General features: G+C 47.4%; 1 protein-coding gene across 1 annotated transcript in view; it reads left to right on the top strand.

Annotated features, from left to right (window-relative positions):
* Positions 1-13,802, top strand: part of TPH1 (tryptophan hydroxylase 1) — a 74,103-nt gene that overhangs the window by 22,531 nt on the left and 37,770 nt on the right. The window lies entirely within an intron of this gene.

Raw genomic sequence — 13,802 nt, 5'->3', positions numbered from 1 at the left:
ACTCCAGCCGGGACAAGAAGGGGAGATGAGAGAATTGAATTTAGAGCCACACTTTGACTTTGACTGGAGAGGAAGTCCACAAGCCATGCGTGGAGATTTCATAGATACCATTAGAGGAGAGTTTGGTGAGGAGAGCAGGGTGCCAAAGGCAAATCAATTGTTTAATTTTAATTACACAATTAATCAATTAATTATTGTACATCTCTCCCTCCCAATACTCTCTATGTGCTGCACGGCAGCATCGCCGGGAGCCCTAGGCTCCCGGAAATGCTGGGCCCTGGAGGATATTTATTTATTTGCAATTGGAGCGGTGTACTTTGAATGTATCTGTACTTTCTTCTATTTGTTTGAATCAAATTACATAACCAAATCCTTTTGTCGACTCGTATCAATCGTACATCTTCTCTGCTTGACTTGGTTATGACTAACTTCCCTGCAAATGTCTGCTGTTCTTCTTCTGCTCCAATCGGTTTTTCTGATCATTTGCTTCTTGAAGTGGACATCTCTCTGGCCATTATCAGAAAGACTCCTCAGCGTTGATGTGTCTGGCATTTCACTCAGGCCAACTGGCATGTTCTTCAAACAGCCATCAATCATCTGGACTGGTCTGTCGTCTCTACGGCCTCTGACATCAACTCTTCCTGGGAATTCTTCCAATGAAAACTGCTCTCTCTCATGCACAGATAGAGTCCATCTCATCTTCAGTTGTCGTACCCTTCCTCCCGTCCATGGTACACTGAATCTTGTGGTGAGGCAGTTGCCCTGAAACAATTTGCCTTCGTCTCATGGAGGGGAAAATCCAACTGAGGGCAATCTCATTTCCTTCCACAAAGTTCGGAACAAGTGTGTGTCTACTCTCAGAAGAGCCAGGAAACAATATCTCTCTCCTCTCAAGACTGAACCCTCTATTCTCCCTCCTCCAAATGGAAGATCTTGTGTGTCCAGTCTCCCTCCTCCAAATCCTGGTGGCATCTGGTCAAATCTGTTTCTGGTGTTTGTCCCCTTCCATCTCCTCCTTTACCTCAAAATGCTGCACAGGTGACACCGCACATGAAAAAACTGAATAACTCAACTGAGTGTTTGTTTCAAAATATTGTGTCCCAAACCCATCTCTCTCTGTACACACCTTACACAGTCATATGCAGCTGCTCCTGGACTCTGTGTCCTTCTCTCCTGACAAGGTGGAGAAGTTTCTGTCAAACCTCGACTCTGATTCTGCAAATGGACCAGACGGCATCAGCCTACTGGTCCTAAAAGCCTGCTCTGCCGCTCTTTCACACCCTCTCTCTGTTCTATTCACCCTTTCTTTTGCTAAAGCTTTTGCAGAATCTTGTTTCTCACAGTCTGAGAGTCCTTTAGGTGCTTTTTTGCAATCTCCAAGTGGGCTTTCATGTGTCTTTCACTGAGGAGGGGCTTCCGTTTGGCCACTCTGCCATAAAGCCCAGATAGGTGGAGTGTTGCAGTTTTGGTTGTCCTTCTGGAAGTTTCTCCCATCTCCACACAGGATCTCTGGAGCTCAGTCAGAGTGACCATTGGGTTCTTGGTCACCTCTCTTACCAAGGCCCTTCTCCCCCGATTGCTCAGTTTGGCCGGGGGGCCAGCTCGAGGAAGACTCCTGGTTGTTCCAAACTTCTTCCATTTAAGAATTATGGAGGCCACTGTGCTCTTGGGAACCTTCAATGCAGCAGAGATTTTTTTTGTAGACTTCCCCAGATCTGTGCCTCGACACAATCCTGTCTCTGAGCTCTGCAGGCAGTTCCTTCGACCTCATGGCTTGGTTTTTGCTCTGATATGCATTGTCAGCTGTGAGACCTTATATAGACAGGTGTGTGCCTTTCCAAATCATGTCCAATCAATTGAATTTACCACAGGTGGACTCCAATCAAGGTGTAGAAACATCTCAAAGATGATGAAGAGAAATGGGAGGCACCCGAGCTAAATTTCTAGTGTCATAGCAAAGGGTATGAATACTTATGTAAATGTGATATTTCCGTTTTTTCTTTTTAATAAATTTGCAAAATTTTCTAAAATCCTGTTTTCTCTTTGCCATTATGGGGTATTGAGTGTAGATTGATGAGGGGAAAAATGAATTTAAACGATTTCAGCAAAAGGCTGCAACATAACAAAATGTGAAAAAAGTGAAGGGGTCTGAATACTTTCTGAATGCACTGTCTGTACCATTGATTGTGATAGAACCGTCACATCCACATCCTCTTCTGATTCCGATAAGTCAGACATTGCCCCAAAGGGGCCTGGTCAATACCCTCAGCCATTCCTGTTTTATGAACAAGTATGCCAGCGTCTGGGGGGTCCCCAGAGTGTTGGGTTTGGGAAACATCGGCAGCCTGACTACGACTTTCCTCAAATGTTGTTAAATCATTGTTTCCACACTCCTGTGGATTTGCGTTTACACCCTCATTTGCTAAATGGGCATAATTATGTTGGACCATAGTTTGATCACCTTCATGTGGTCGGATCGATGATATACCATTCACTGACTCACTGTCAGCCATATTTACCTCATCACCCTCGTCCGTGCGGGAAATGGAAGCACTTTGTTGTACCGTTTGAATCCCGTTACACTTCTTCAGGTGTTCCGTTTTATTTAATTGGTCCACGTTTTGCACTGAGATTTCAGCAGTATCCTGAAGAGTTTCTGCACGGAAGGTGTGCACATCGAGCACAACCTTTTTAACAGCACCTGGTGTTAACGACTCATCAGGTGCTCTTTTTTTTTTCTTTTTTTTCTTTTTGTTGTATACAAGATCGAGGCTCGTGAAAGAGCGAACATTAATCACACAGAAAGACATACCGACACAAAAACATATAACATCGGGAGCGGTAGACAAGATGGAGAGAGAGGGGGAAGGACACAAACACAACATTTGAGAGCAGGGACCGAGAGACATGGAGACATCGAGAGATCTGAGAGAGGGCGAGGGCTTTGGGGGGGGGCATGGGAAGGGGGTGGGGGGTGGGAGAGGTATAAAACATATGGACACGGCCAGGACTTCCAGGAAAGAAGTTGGAATTTCAAACAAGGTGAATCTGGGGTGAATTAGCGGGGGTAGAAAAGATCAAGGTTTTGGATGGGGGAAGATAAGAGATGGTGGTGAACAGCTGTTTTAAAGACCTGGAGGGAGGAGTGGGATTGAAGGGAGTGAGGGAGTTTGTTCCAGAGGCGGGAGAAAAGAGGAATGAAAGAGTGAAGGTGAGCAGAGAGCCGAGATTTCGGCAGTTTAACCATCAGAGGGTTGCTGGCAGATCTTGTGCGACCTGTAGGAATATTTGGGGGACAGAGCACAGAGAGAGCTGGGGGTGCAAGGCCGGAGAGGAGTCGGTAGAAGACAGAAAGACCACCTACCTGCCTGCGGTGAGTGAGTGAAATGCCCTCGGAGATAGCTTCATCGCGGGAGATTCCAATAATTCTGAAAGCTTTGGTTTCAACAGCGTGAAGCCGAGCTAGGTGTGAGGCAGGAGCACCGGCCCATAGGGGAGAACAGTATTCCATTGAGCTGCGGATGAAAGCCTTGTATGTGGTGAGGAGCTCAGGTGTGCCGAGGAAGGACTTCGCACGACGGAGGATGCCCAGTCGGCGACTGGCTTTGGAGGCCAGCTTGGAAATGTGATTTTCCCAAGAAAGATCATGGCAGATAATTTTCTGCAAAAGTATCCGACTCTTCGTTTATTCGTCATAAATTTAGACTCAGTATCCATAGCAACGCTTTGCAGAGGAGAACTAACAATGGAGGTTGAGCTGCTGGTTTCACCCTCATTGGGAATAATAAGATGTGCATTAACGTTTACCTCCTCCTCGTTGGGAATGTTAGTTTGTGGATTACCGGTATCCTCCGCGTTGGGAATGTTAATTCGTGGAGTCAGAGTAATCCCCTTCCCAAGGTTCAGACATACATGGAGGCGGCCATCTTGGATTTTGACGTCGCGACCCAATTTTCAATAGCGTTCTTCCTTATGCGTAGTTACACCCACACACCAGATTAGAAGTTGGTACTTCGCTTATTTTTCAAGATATTCCGCTCACAATGTTCAGACATACATGGCGGCGGCCAGCTTGGGTTTTGATGTGGCGAATCAATTTTCAATGGCGTTCTTCCTTGTGCGTAGATACACCCACACACCAGATTAGAAGTGAGTAGTTCGTTTATTTTTCAAGATATTTCGCTCACAAGGTTCAGACATATATATGGTGGCGGCCATCTTGGATTTTGACGTGGCGACCCAATTTTCAATGACGTACTTCCTTGTGCCTAGATACACCCACACACCAGATTAGAAGTTGGTACTTCGCTTATTTTTCAAGATATTTCGCTCACAAGGTTCAGACATACATGGCATCAGACATAAATGGTGGCGGCCATCTTGGATTTTGACGTGGGTTGCACCCACACACCAAATTCGAATGCGGTCCTTTGCTTACGCATGCACACATGCACACACGCCCGCACGCACGCACGCACACATGCACGCACGGACGGACGGACGGACGGACACACGGACGGAGGGGAAAACCATAGTCCTCCTTTCGCTCCTGCCTGCTTCTTCAGGTGTTCCGTGTTTAATTCCGTGCGACGGGGGACAAAAATAGTACAAGTGCACCATTAAATCAAAAGGTGAGATCATAATAGACTACACAGTACGTTCTTGTAACACCATTTTTGCTTAAAAAGATCTAAATGATTTAAGTTTTGGTAGGAATAAAACTCTGCACGCAGCCTGGCCATGGCAAGGGCCTTAAAAACTGTTAAAACATTGGAGCCAGCATCAGGGTTGGCAAGAAGATTAGCTTTCCTTGTTTTATAAATTGCTAGCTTCCCTTCAGCTATTAAAAAATTGGTGAGCACAGATACGGCAGCATTTTTAGGATTCAATGGCAAACCAAAAATAAACATACGGAAAGAAAAATAAATATTCATATGGCAGCACAATTCTGACAACAACAACAACAACAACAACAACAACAACATGCATTGTAAGGCCATTTTCCATGCGAGAGCGGGGGTTAGCCTTGCGGTCCCCATGACAATCTTCTCCATTTTGCCATATTTTCTGCATCTCTCCTTGTTAACCCCCTTGCCTGCATTTCTTCTTCCACCATCTTTAGCCAAGTCTTTCTCGGTCTTCCCCGTCCTCTACTTCCTTCTACATTCATTTCCATCACTCTTCTCAACCAGTCACTTTCATACTTCCTCAACACATGACCAAACCATCTCAACCTGTGCCTCTTCACAGCATCAATCACAGGCTATATTCCCATCATCTTTCACAATTCATCATTTGTCTTCCTCTCTCTCAACGATACTCCGCACATCCACCGAACCATTCGCATTTCCACCCTTTCCAGCCTTCGTTGCTGCTCTACGTTCATTACCCATGTCTCGCTCCCATAAATCATAACACTTCTCACACATGCAGCATACACCTTTCCCTTCAGCTTCAGCGACACTCTCCTCCTCATCAGCATGCCACTCAGTTCCCGAAACTTCTTTCATGCACATCTCACTCCAGCAAACGTTCCCGTGTCTGATCCACCTTCTCCATTCAGCATGTCTCCGAGGTAGCAAAATGTTTTCACACCTTCCAGCTTCATGCCGTCTCCAACATCCAACTCAACATTTCCTCCATCTGCAGCTCCCTCTGTGCACACCTTACACTTGAATGTAGCTGCCACACTGGTAAATGACCCTCTCAGACCACTACATTTTTGATTAACCCACTCGGCACACATTGCATATTGAATGGAGTTCACTCTGACACCCTTCCTGCACACAGCACACAGCCACTTCCCAGTTCTTTCGACCTCACCACATGCTTTACCACTTGCCATCACCTTCGTCTTTCCGATATTCACCTTCAGACCTTTTGTCTCCAGACATTCCTTCCACTTGTTCATCTTTTCCTTCAGTCCATCCATACTTTCCACAATCAACACCAGATCATCTGCATACAACAACTCCCACGGTAAACCCTCCTTTACGTTCTGAGCCAGCACCTCCATCACAGCTACAAATAGTAGTGGACTTAGTACCAACCACTGATGCACTCCCACCTTCACCTCAAACTCACCACTGTTCCCGTCCTTCGTCCTTACAGCTATGTGCGCTCTTTTGTACATTGTCATCACTACTTTGATCAACCATTCCTTCACTCCTAACTTCCTCAATGCCCATGTCACTACATCGCGTGGAACCCTATCGAATGCTTTCTCCAGATCAACAAACCAAAGAAACAACTTCTTCCTCTTCTCCATGTACTTGTCCTGCAACTGCCTTACAATAAAAACCGCGTCTGTCATTCCTCTTCCTGGCATAAATCCAAACTGCATTTCGTCGATCTTCACTTTCTTCCTTATCCTCCTCTCCAACACCCTTTCCAATACCTTCATTCCATGCCCCAATAACTTTATCACTCGGTATGAGCCACACTCCAGAGGGTCACTGTCATGTATGCAGTGCAAATGTTCACCATTGTATCCCTACACCGGGACCGGGTTGTATCCCTACGCCAGAGCTCGGATGGCGCTGCTGTGAATCGGGCCTTGATCGGCAGAGTGAATAAACGCGTACGACAATTGATCGCAGTTTGTCGAGATACTTTACATGGCGACGAAGGTAAACATCTAGACCATGACATCTTTCGGCCATATCGATGAATTCGACCCTCATGGGGGGGATTTTGACACGTATTCTGAGCGGTTGTCTTTCTATTTCGAGGCGAACGGCATTGCGACCGAAGGCCGGATGAAGGCCGTCTTCCTGTCCGTTTGCGGAGGTGAGACGTTCACACTCGTTAAAAACCTGATTCGGCCTCGGACAATCCAGGAGCTCACGTATGCAGAGCTCAAGGCCGCTTTGAAGGAACATTGCAACCCATCTCCTTCAGTCATCCTGTGTCGGTTTAATTTTTACATGTGCAGACAGCAGCAAGGTCAGTCGATCGCAGACTTCATTGCACACCTCAAAAAACTGTCACATCTGTGTGAGTTTGGGGACACGATCGATGACATGCTTCGTGATTTGCTGGTGGTTGGCATGTCCGATGACCGCACTCGTAGACGCCTGCTTGCTGAGAGAAGACTGACGTTCCAAAATGCCAGAGACACCGCCATTTCCATGGAAAGTGCTGAACGCAACGCTACAAGCATCGGTGCCACTCGCTCATCTGGTACCAGCCCTGCTGTGAATCGGTTGGATCATGTTCAGCCACAACGTTGGAACAAGGCTCCTCGTCAGAAGCCAGTGCAGTCTCAAACCCACAACAACTGTTTTCGGTGCAACGGAAAGCACCCTCCGGAGACGTGTCGGTTCAAAGATGCCACCTGCCATTTCTGTTCGAAAACTGGCCATATTGCTCCAGCTTGCATCACTCGCAAATCGGGAAAAGGAAAAGCTGCTGACAAGATTCATCAGTTTATCGGTTCGGAGGAACCCGAGCTTGACCAGGTGAGCACTGTTTCCGACAACTCAGAATCGTATGACCTGCTTCATATTGATTCTCACCATAGGCGGGACCCTCTTCTTGCCAATGTTGTCGTCAACAATCGACCATTGCAAATGGAGGTCGACACTGGTGCGGCCGTCTCGCTCATCAGCCATGCTGTTTTCACAAACCTGTGGAGTGATGCTGACCGACCCCATCTGAAACCTACTACCTATGGACTCTCCACCTATACAGGTGAGAAGATTGTTCCCTGCGGTACATGTGATGTCATGGTGGGCTACGATAACCGTGAGTTTCACCTACCCCTGATCGTCATTCCTGGAAAGGGCCCTTCCTTACTCGGCAGGAGCTGGTTGAGCATAATTCGACTGAAGTGGGAAAGCATTCATCAACTCCGGGCAGCCAACGTTTCTCCTACCGCAGCATACACACTCAAAAATGTGCTGGATACGTACCCGGATGTCTTCAAGGATGAGCTTGGAACCTTGAAAGGACATACGGCTAAACTCAGGGTTGACCGGGATGCCAATCCTATATTTTGCAGGGCTCGCCCAGTCCCTTTCACCCTGCGTGAGCGGATTGACAAGGAACTGGATCATCTTGAAAATCTGGGGATCATCGAGCAAATCCAGTATGCCGAATGGGCGGCGCCCATCGTTCCGGTCATAAAATCGGACCAGTCCATCCGCATATGTGGAGATTATAAAATGACCGTGAACAGGTGTTCTTCATTGGATAAATATCCAATCCCGAGGATCGAAGACCTCTATGCTCGTCTCACGGGAGGCAAGACTTTTACGAAACTCGATCTCAAATCCGCCTATCTACAGCTCTGCTTGGACGAGAATTCGAAACAGTATCTTACCATCAACACGCATCGTGGGTTGTATAGGTACCACCGACTTAGTTTTGGAGTGAAATCTGCACCTGGAATTTATCAGCGTGTCATGGACAGTTTGTTTGCCGCCGAACGCAACGTCGTTTGTTACCAGGATGATATTCTGGTGACTGGTCGTACGGACGCGGAACATCTACAGAACCTGGAGAGAGTTCTGAAGAAGATTTCGGACTCCGGCCTACGTTTGCGTCGAGACAAGTGCAAGTTTATGGTGCCATCAGTCACGTACCTGGGTCATACGATTGATGCCGAGGGTCTACACCCGACAGATGAGAAAGTCCGAGCTATCAAGGATGCTCCTTCTCCACGAGATGTGACCGAATTGAAGTCATACCTCGGTTTGCTTCAGTTCTATGGTCGTTACATCCCGAATGTGACCGACGTTTTGGGCCCCCTTTATCGGCTTTTGAGGAAAGGAGGCTCCTGGAGCTGGGGGTCTACTGAACAATCAGCATTCCAGACCTCTAAGGATCTGCTCAAATCGTCCAATGTTCTCGTTCATTTTGATCCAGAGAAGGATCTTGTGCTGACATGCGATGCCTGTCGGTATGGAGTGGGGAGTGTATTATCGCACGTGATGCCTGATGGTACGGAAAGACCGGTTGCATTTGCATCCAGAACGTTGTCCCCGGCAGAGAAAAACTATTCCCAACTTGACAAGGAAGGATTGGGAATCGTTTTCGGCGTCGGCAAATTTCGCCAGTACCTTCTTGGACATCATTTCACGATTCGCACTGATCACAAGCCGCTGATCAGTCTGTTTGGTCCAACTAAGGCGACATCTGACACACTACCGCCCAGGATCATCCACTGGTCCCTGTTTCTCACTGCTTATGACTACACCATATGTTATAAGCCCGGTTCGTCTATCACAAATGCAGATGCCATGAGTCGGTTACCCCTTCCAGAATCCGTTGATGATTCGCCTACACCAGGATCCATTATCGCACTGATGGATCATCTGGAAGATTGTGCTGTCGATTCCGGCCAGATCCGCACTCATACTCGACGAGACCCCGTTCTGTCCAGAACTGTCCAGGCTGTACAGCTTGGATGGCATTTGCTACCTGAGGGTGACCCAGATTTTGCGGCTTTTAAAGCACGTAAAAACGAACTCAGCGTGGAAAATGGTTGCCTAATCTGGGGATGTCGTGTCGTGATCCCGAAAAATCTGCGTTCCAGGGTCATGGATGAAATCCATGACTGTCACCCCGGGATTGTGAAGATGAAGTCACTCGCCAGAAACTATGTGTGGTGGCCGAATCTTGATGCTGATATCGAACATCATGTTCGACATTGTTACCCCTGCCAGAGCACCCGGAATACACCTGCGAAAGCGCCACTGCATCCCTGGGAATGGCCCAGCGAACCGTGGCATCGCCTACATCTCGATTATGCCGGGCCTATTAACGGCAGCATGATTCTAATAATTACGGACGCGCACACAAAATGGATTGATGCCTATGTGACGCGTGGTACTACGTCAGCCATTGTCATCGAAAGACTCAGACGCTGTTTCTCCACTCATGGTCTGCCCAGGATGATCGTGAGTGATAACGGTTCGTGTTTTTCCAGTACCGAGTTTGCCAAGTTCACACGTCGGAACGGCATCAAACATAAGTTTGTCAGCCCACATCACCAGGCTTCAAATGGCTTGGCCGAACGATCCGTGGGAATCATCAAATCCGGATTGCAGAAACTTCAGGAGGGAACCCTGGAAACAAAGCTGTCTCGTCTCCTGTTCAAATACCGCATCACGCCACAATCAACAACCGGTGCAGCTCCGTCTGAGTTATTGATGAAACGACACTTGAGATCGACACTTGACAATCTCAAACCAGACATATCATCAAATGTTTATCAGAGCCAGCTTAATCAAAAGTTGGTGCACGATAAGACGTCCAACAGTCGATGTATCAACATTGGAGATCCAGTGTTTGCCCGAAATTTTGGTGCAGGTGCGACGTGGCTACCGGGAGACATCATCGAGAAGCCAGGTCCACTGTCCAGTGTGATTCGCCTGCAGGACGGCCGCGAAATTCGTCGACATCAGGACCACATAACCTACCGTCACTGTGAGTCGATGGAGCCTGTAGCATCGTCACAGTCAGGACAACAGTTCGACCCGCCACTGCCGGAGATCGTCGTGGCCGCTCCAGCCGGCTCGGATGCCCCGAAAACCTCTGCAAACGCTACACCCTTCGTGGAGACCAAAGGAATCACCTCGGACTCTGTATCCACTGGTACACCGCGACCCAAAGGAATCACCTCGGACTCTGTATCCACTGGTACACCGCGACGCTCAATGCGTGAGAGAAAAGCACCCGACCGGTTGAATCTTTGAAGATGTTTTTTTTTCACGTTGACACATGTTCTATTTTCACGTATTTTCATTATTCTCATAACCGTTTGCACACATATTTTCACATGGTTTGGAAATGTTGCTTTTGAAATGTCAATTCTGGAAATCTAGCACGTATTGCTCTTGGTAATTTTGGACTTAAAGGGGAGGATGTCATGTATGCAGTGCAAATGTTCACCATTGTATCCCTACACCGGGACCGGGTTGTATCCCTACGCCAGAGCTCGGATGGCGCTGCTGTGAATCGGGCCTTGATCGGCAGAGTGAATAAACGCGTACGACAATTGATCGCAGTTTGTCGAGATACTTTACAGTCACCTTTCCCCTTGTATAGAGGGATGAGGGTACTCAGTTCCCAATCCACTGGAATGCGGCCTTCTTTCACCGCCAGATTACAGATCTCTGTCATTCTCTTCACACCCCAACTTCCTGCTGCCTTCAAGATATCTCCCACAACTCCCGTCGGCCCTCCCGCTTTTCTACTCTTCATTGCTTTTATCGCTTCCTCAATTTCCTTCTCAGTTATCTTCTCTGCTGGTCCTAAAACTGGGTTACTCTTTATGTTGCCATCCCATTCATTCTCTGTATTCAACAGCATTTTCATATATCTTTTCCATCTTCCTTTAATTCCATCTGGGTCCACAATGATTTGTCCCACTTCATCCTTCAAGCAACACACCCCCATCACATCACACCTCTCTTTTGCTATCTGCTTTTCAATCCTGAATACCGCTCTCTGACCCTCTTCCGAATCCAAGCGTTCTCCGAACATTTTCCTACATGCCTCCTGCGCCTTTGCTACCTCTTTCTTTGCAGCCTTCTTGGCTGCCTTATAACTTTCATGCTCTGCTTTTTCTGCCCCCGTAACCTTCGCCTTCTGCCACTCCTTGAACTTCTTCCTCTTCTTGTTAATCTTCTTTCCAACTTCCTCATCCCACCACCTTGTTTCCGAGTGCCTCGGTGGTCCTTTTGTCCAACCAAATACCTCACCAACGGCTCCCAAATACCTCACCAACTATCTTTCATTGACATCCAACCACTTTCAAGCTCAACCACATCATCCTCTACCCTACTCAGCCTCTCTTTTAATGCCTCCCTTACTATCACCTCTTTCAACCTCCACACCTTCATTCTCGGTTCGTACTTCACCCGCCTAGCTCTCCTCGCACCTTTCACCCTTATGTCGCAGACAACCAAGTGGTGCTTTGAAACAGCCTCCTCCCCCGGGATCACCTTTGTGTCCCGGAGGTGCCCCCTATCTTGCCTACGCACCATCAGGTAGTCAACGGTTGTCGTCGACCCACCTGACGTGTATGTAACAAGCTTATTATCCTCTTTCTGGAACTGAGTATTACAAATCAACAAATCAGCTCCATCAGCAAACTCCAAAATCCTTTCACCTTCTCCATTTCTCACACCATGTCCGTAACCCCCATGAACTCCCTCAAAACCGTCCATACTCCTTCCCACATGTCCATTTAGGTCTCCTCCTACCACAACAACTTCCTCATCTTTCAGATTTTCCATCAGCTTCTCTATTGCACACCAGAACTTGTCCTTCTCTTCATCGCTCCGACCAACCTTGTTGGATCTCGCGAGATCTCGGAGACGGTGGGAGGGATTTTTGAAGCTCCACACGGTCTCCACGTTTTTCGAAGTTAAGTCTGTTCACAATTGTATTTTGTCGAAACTGTATTTATCTTTCGGTGTGAAGTTATTGTGTGCAACTTTGGTTGTTTCTCGGTGTTTATCTTTCATAAATTGATCGTCTGTTTGCCGTGTCGCGAGCAAGGCCTTTGCCGCGTCGCGAACGATTTGAAATCGAAGTTAAGTGATTGTTCCCATTTGTATTTTCGTTAAAACTGTATTTATTTATGGTGTTGTACGTATATTGTGTCCCGACGAAGATTTTTTCGGTGCAAATCTTTCATACCTGTATTGAAAATCGTGTTAATTCGTGTCGTGTCTTGAGGCCTTGTACAGTGTGCACTGTACAACCTTGAGGCTTTGTTTTTCTCTCAGTGGTCCGTCGTTTGTGATCCAATAATTTTCGTTCTCTGTATTCCCAGGCTATTCACCCATAGCCTACTTCCTTGTGTAAATCTCAACTCAAAAAAAAAAAAAAAAAAAAAAACATTTCCTTCTCTGTTCTCATTCGTTTATTCATTCTTATTCGTTCGTTCGTTCTTCGACCACGTGTTTCTCCCCCATTTCCCCAGATAGTTTTCACTCATTAACCTTCAATGTTTACACTTTCCCCTCAAGTTATGTATTCCGTCATATTTTATAACACCTTTTTCTTCTTCTTCTTTAAAAGGCTGCTTTCGACTTGCTCACCAAATCAATTCATCCCAAAAAAAATATCCATCTCCTATAGTGCCTTTTTTCTACATTCCCTAAACTCTCCTGCACTCCATCCTCCATCCAGCGTCCTTAAACGTATTTTTAACTCGAAGGTCACAAGAAACTCATTTTGCAATAAATGTTCGTTTCCCATAAATCGTACACTTTCAAAAATCCAATCTCACCCCTCCCCTCCAAATCTTCCCCATAACCCCTCCCCTCCAAATCTTCCCCATCACCCCTCCCCTCCAAATCTTCCCCATCACCCATCCCTTTCAAATCTCCCCCCTTGCCCCCTCCCTCCTAAACTACCCCCTCACCCCTCCCCGCCAAGACGCCCCCTCCCCCCTCCCCTCCTAGACTCCTGCCTCACCCCTCCCCTCCAAATCTCCCCCATATCCCATCCCTTTCAAATCCCTCCCCTTGTCCCTTCCCTCCTAAACTCCCCCCTCACCCCTCCCCTTCAAATCTCCCCACCCTCATTGCTTCTCAATTTCCCCCCTCTCACTCCCCCTCCTCAAAGCGTCCTCCCCGCTTCTTCCCCCTTCAAACTCTCACCTCCATCTCCCCCAACCTTCTGCGTCGCTCTTCCCCCTCCTCAAATAACACCTCATTGTGGCTCACCCAATCACCATCAAACCTTTTGTCCGCCCCATCCTTCCCTTTCTCCGAGCTATTCTGAAATCTCTGACACACCTTCAACAGCTCTCCCTACCTCTTCCACCTCTTCCACATCTTACC

The sequence above is a fragment of the Myxine glutinosa genome, chromosome 8 (assembly GCF_964187855.1).
Source record: "Myxine glutinosa chromosome 8, kmMyxGlut1.1, whole genome shotgun sequence".
Lineage (NCBI taxonomy): Eukaryota > Metazoa > Chordata > Myxini > Myxiniformes > Myxinidae > Myxine > Myxine glutinosa.
This window is presented reverse-complemented; position numbering and strand designations above follow the sequence as displayed.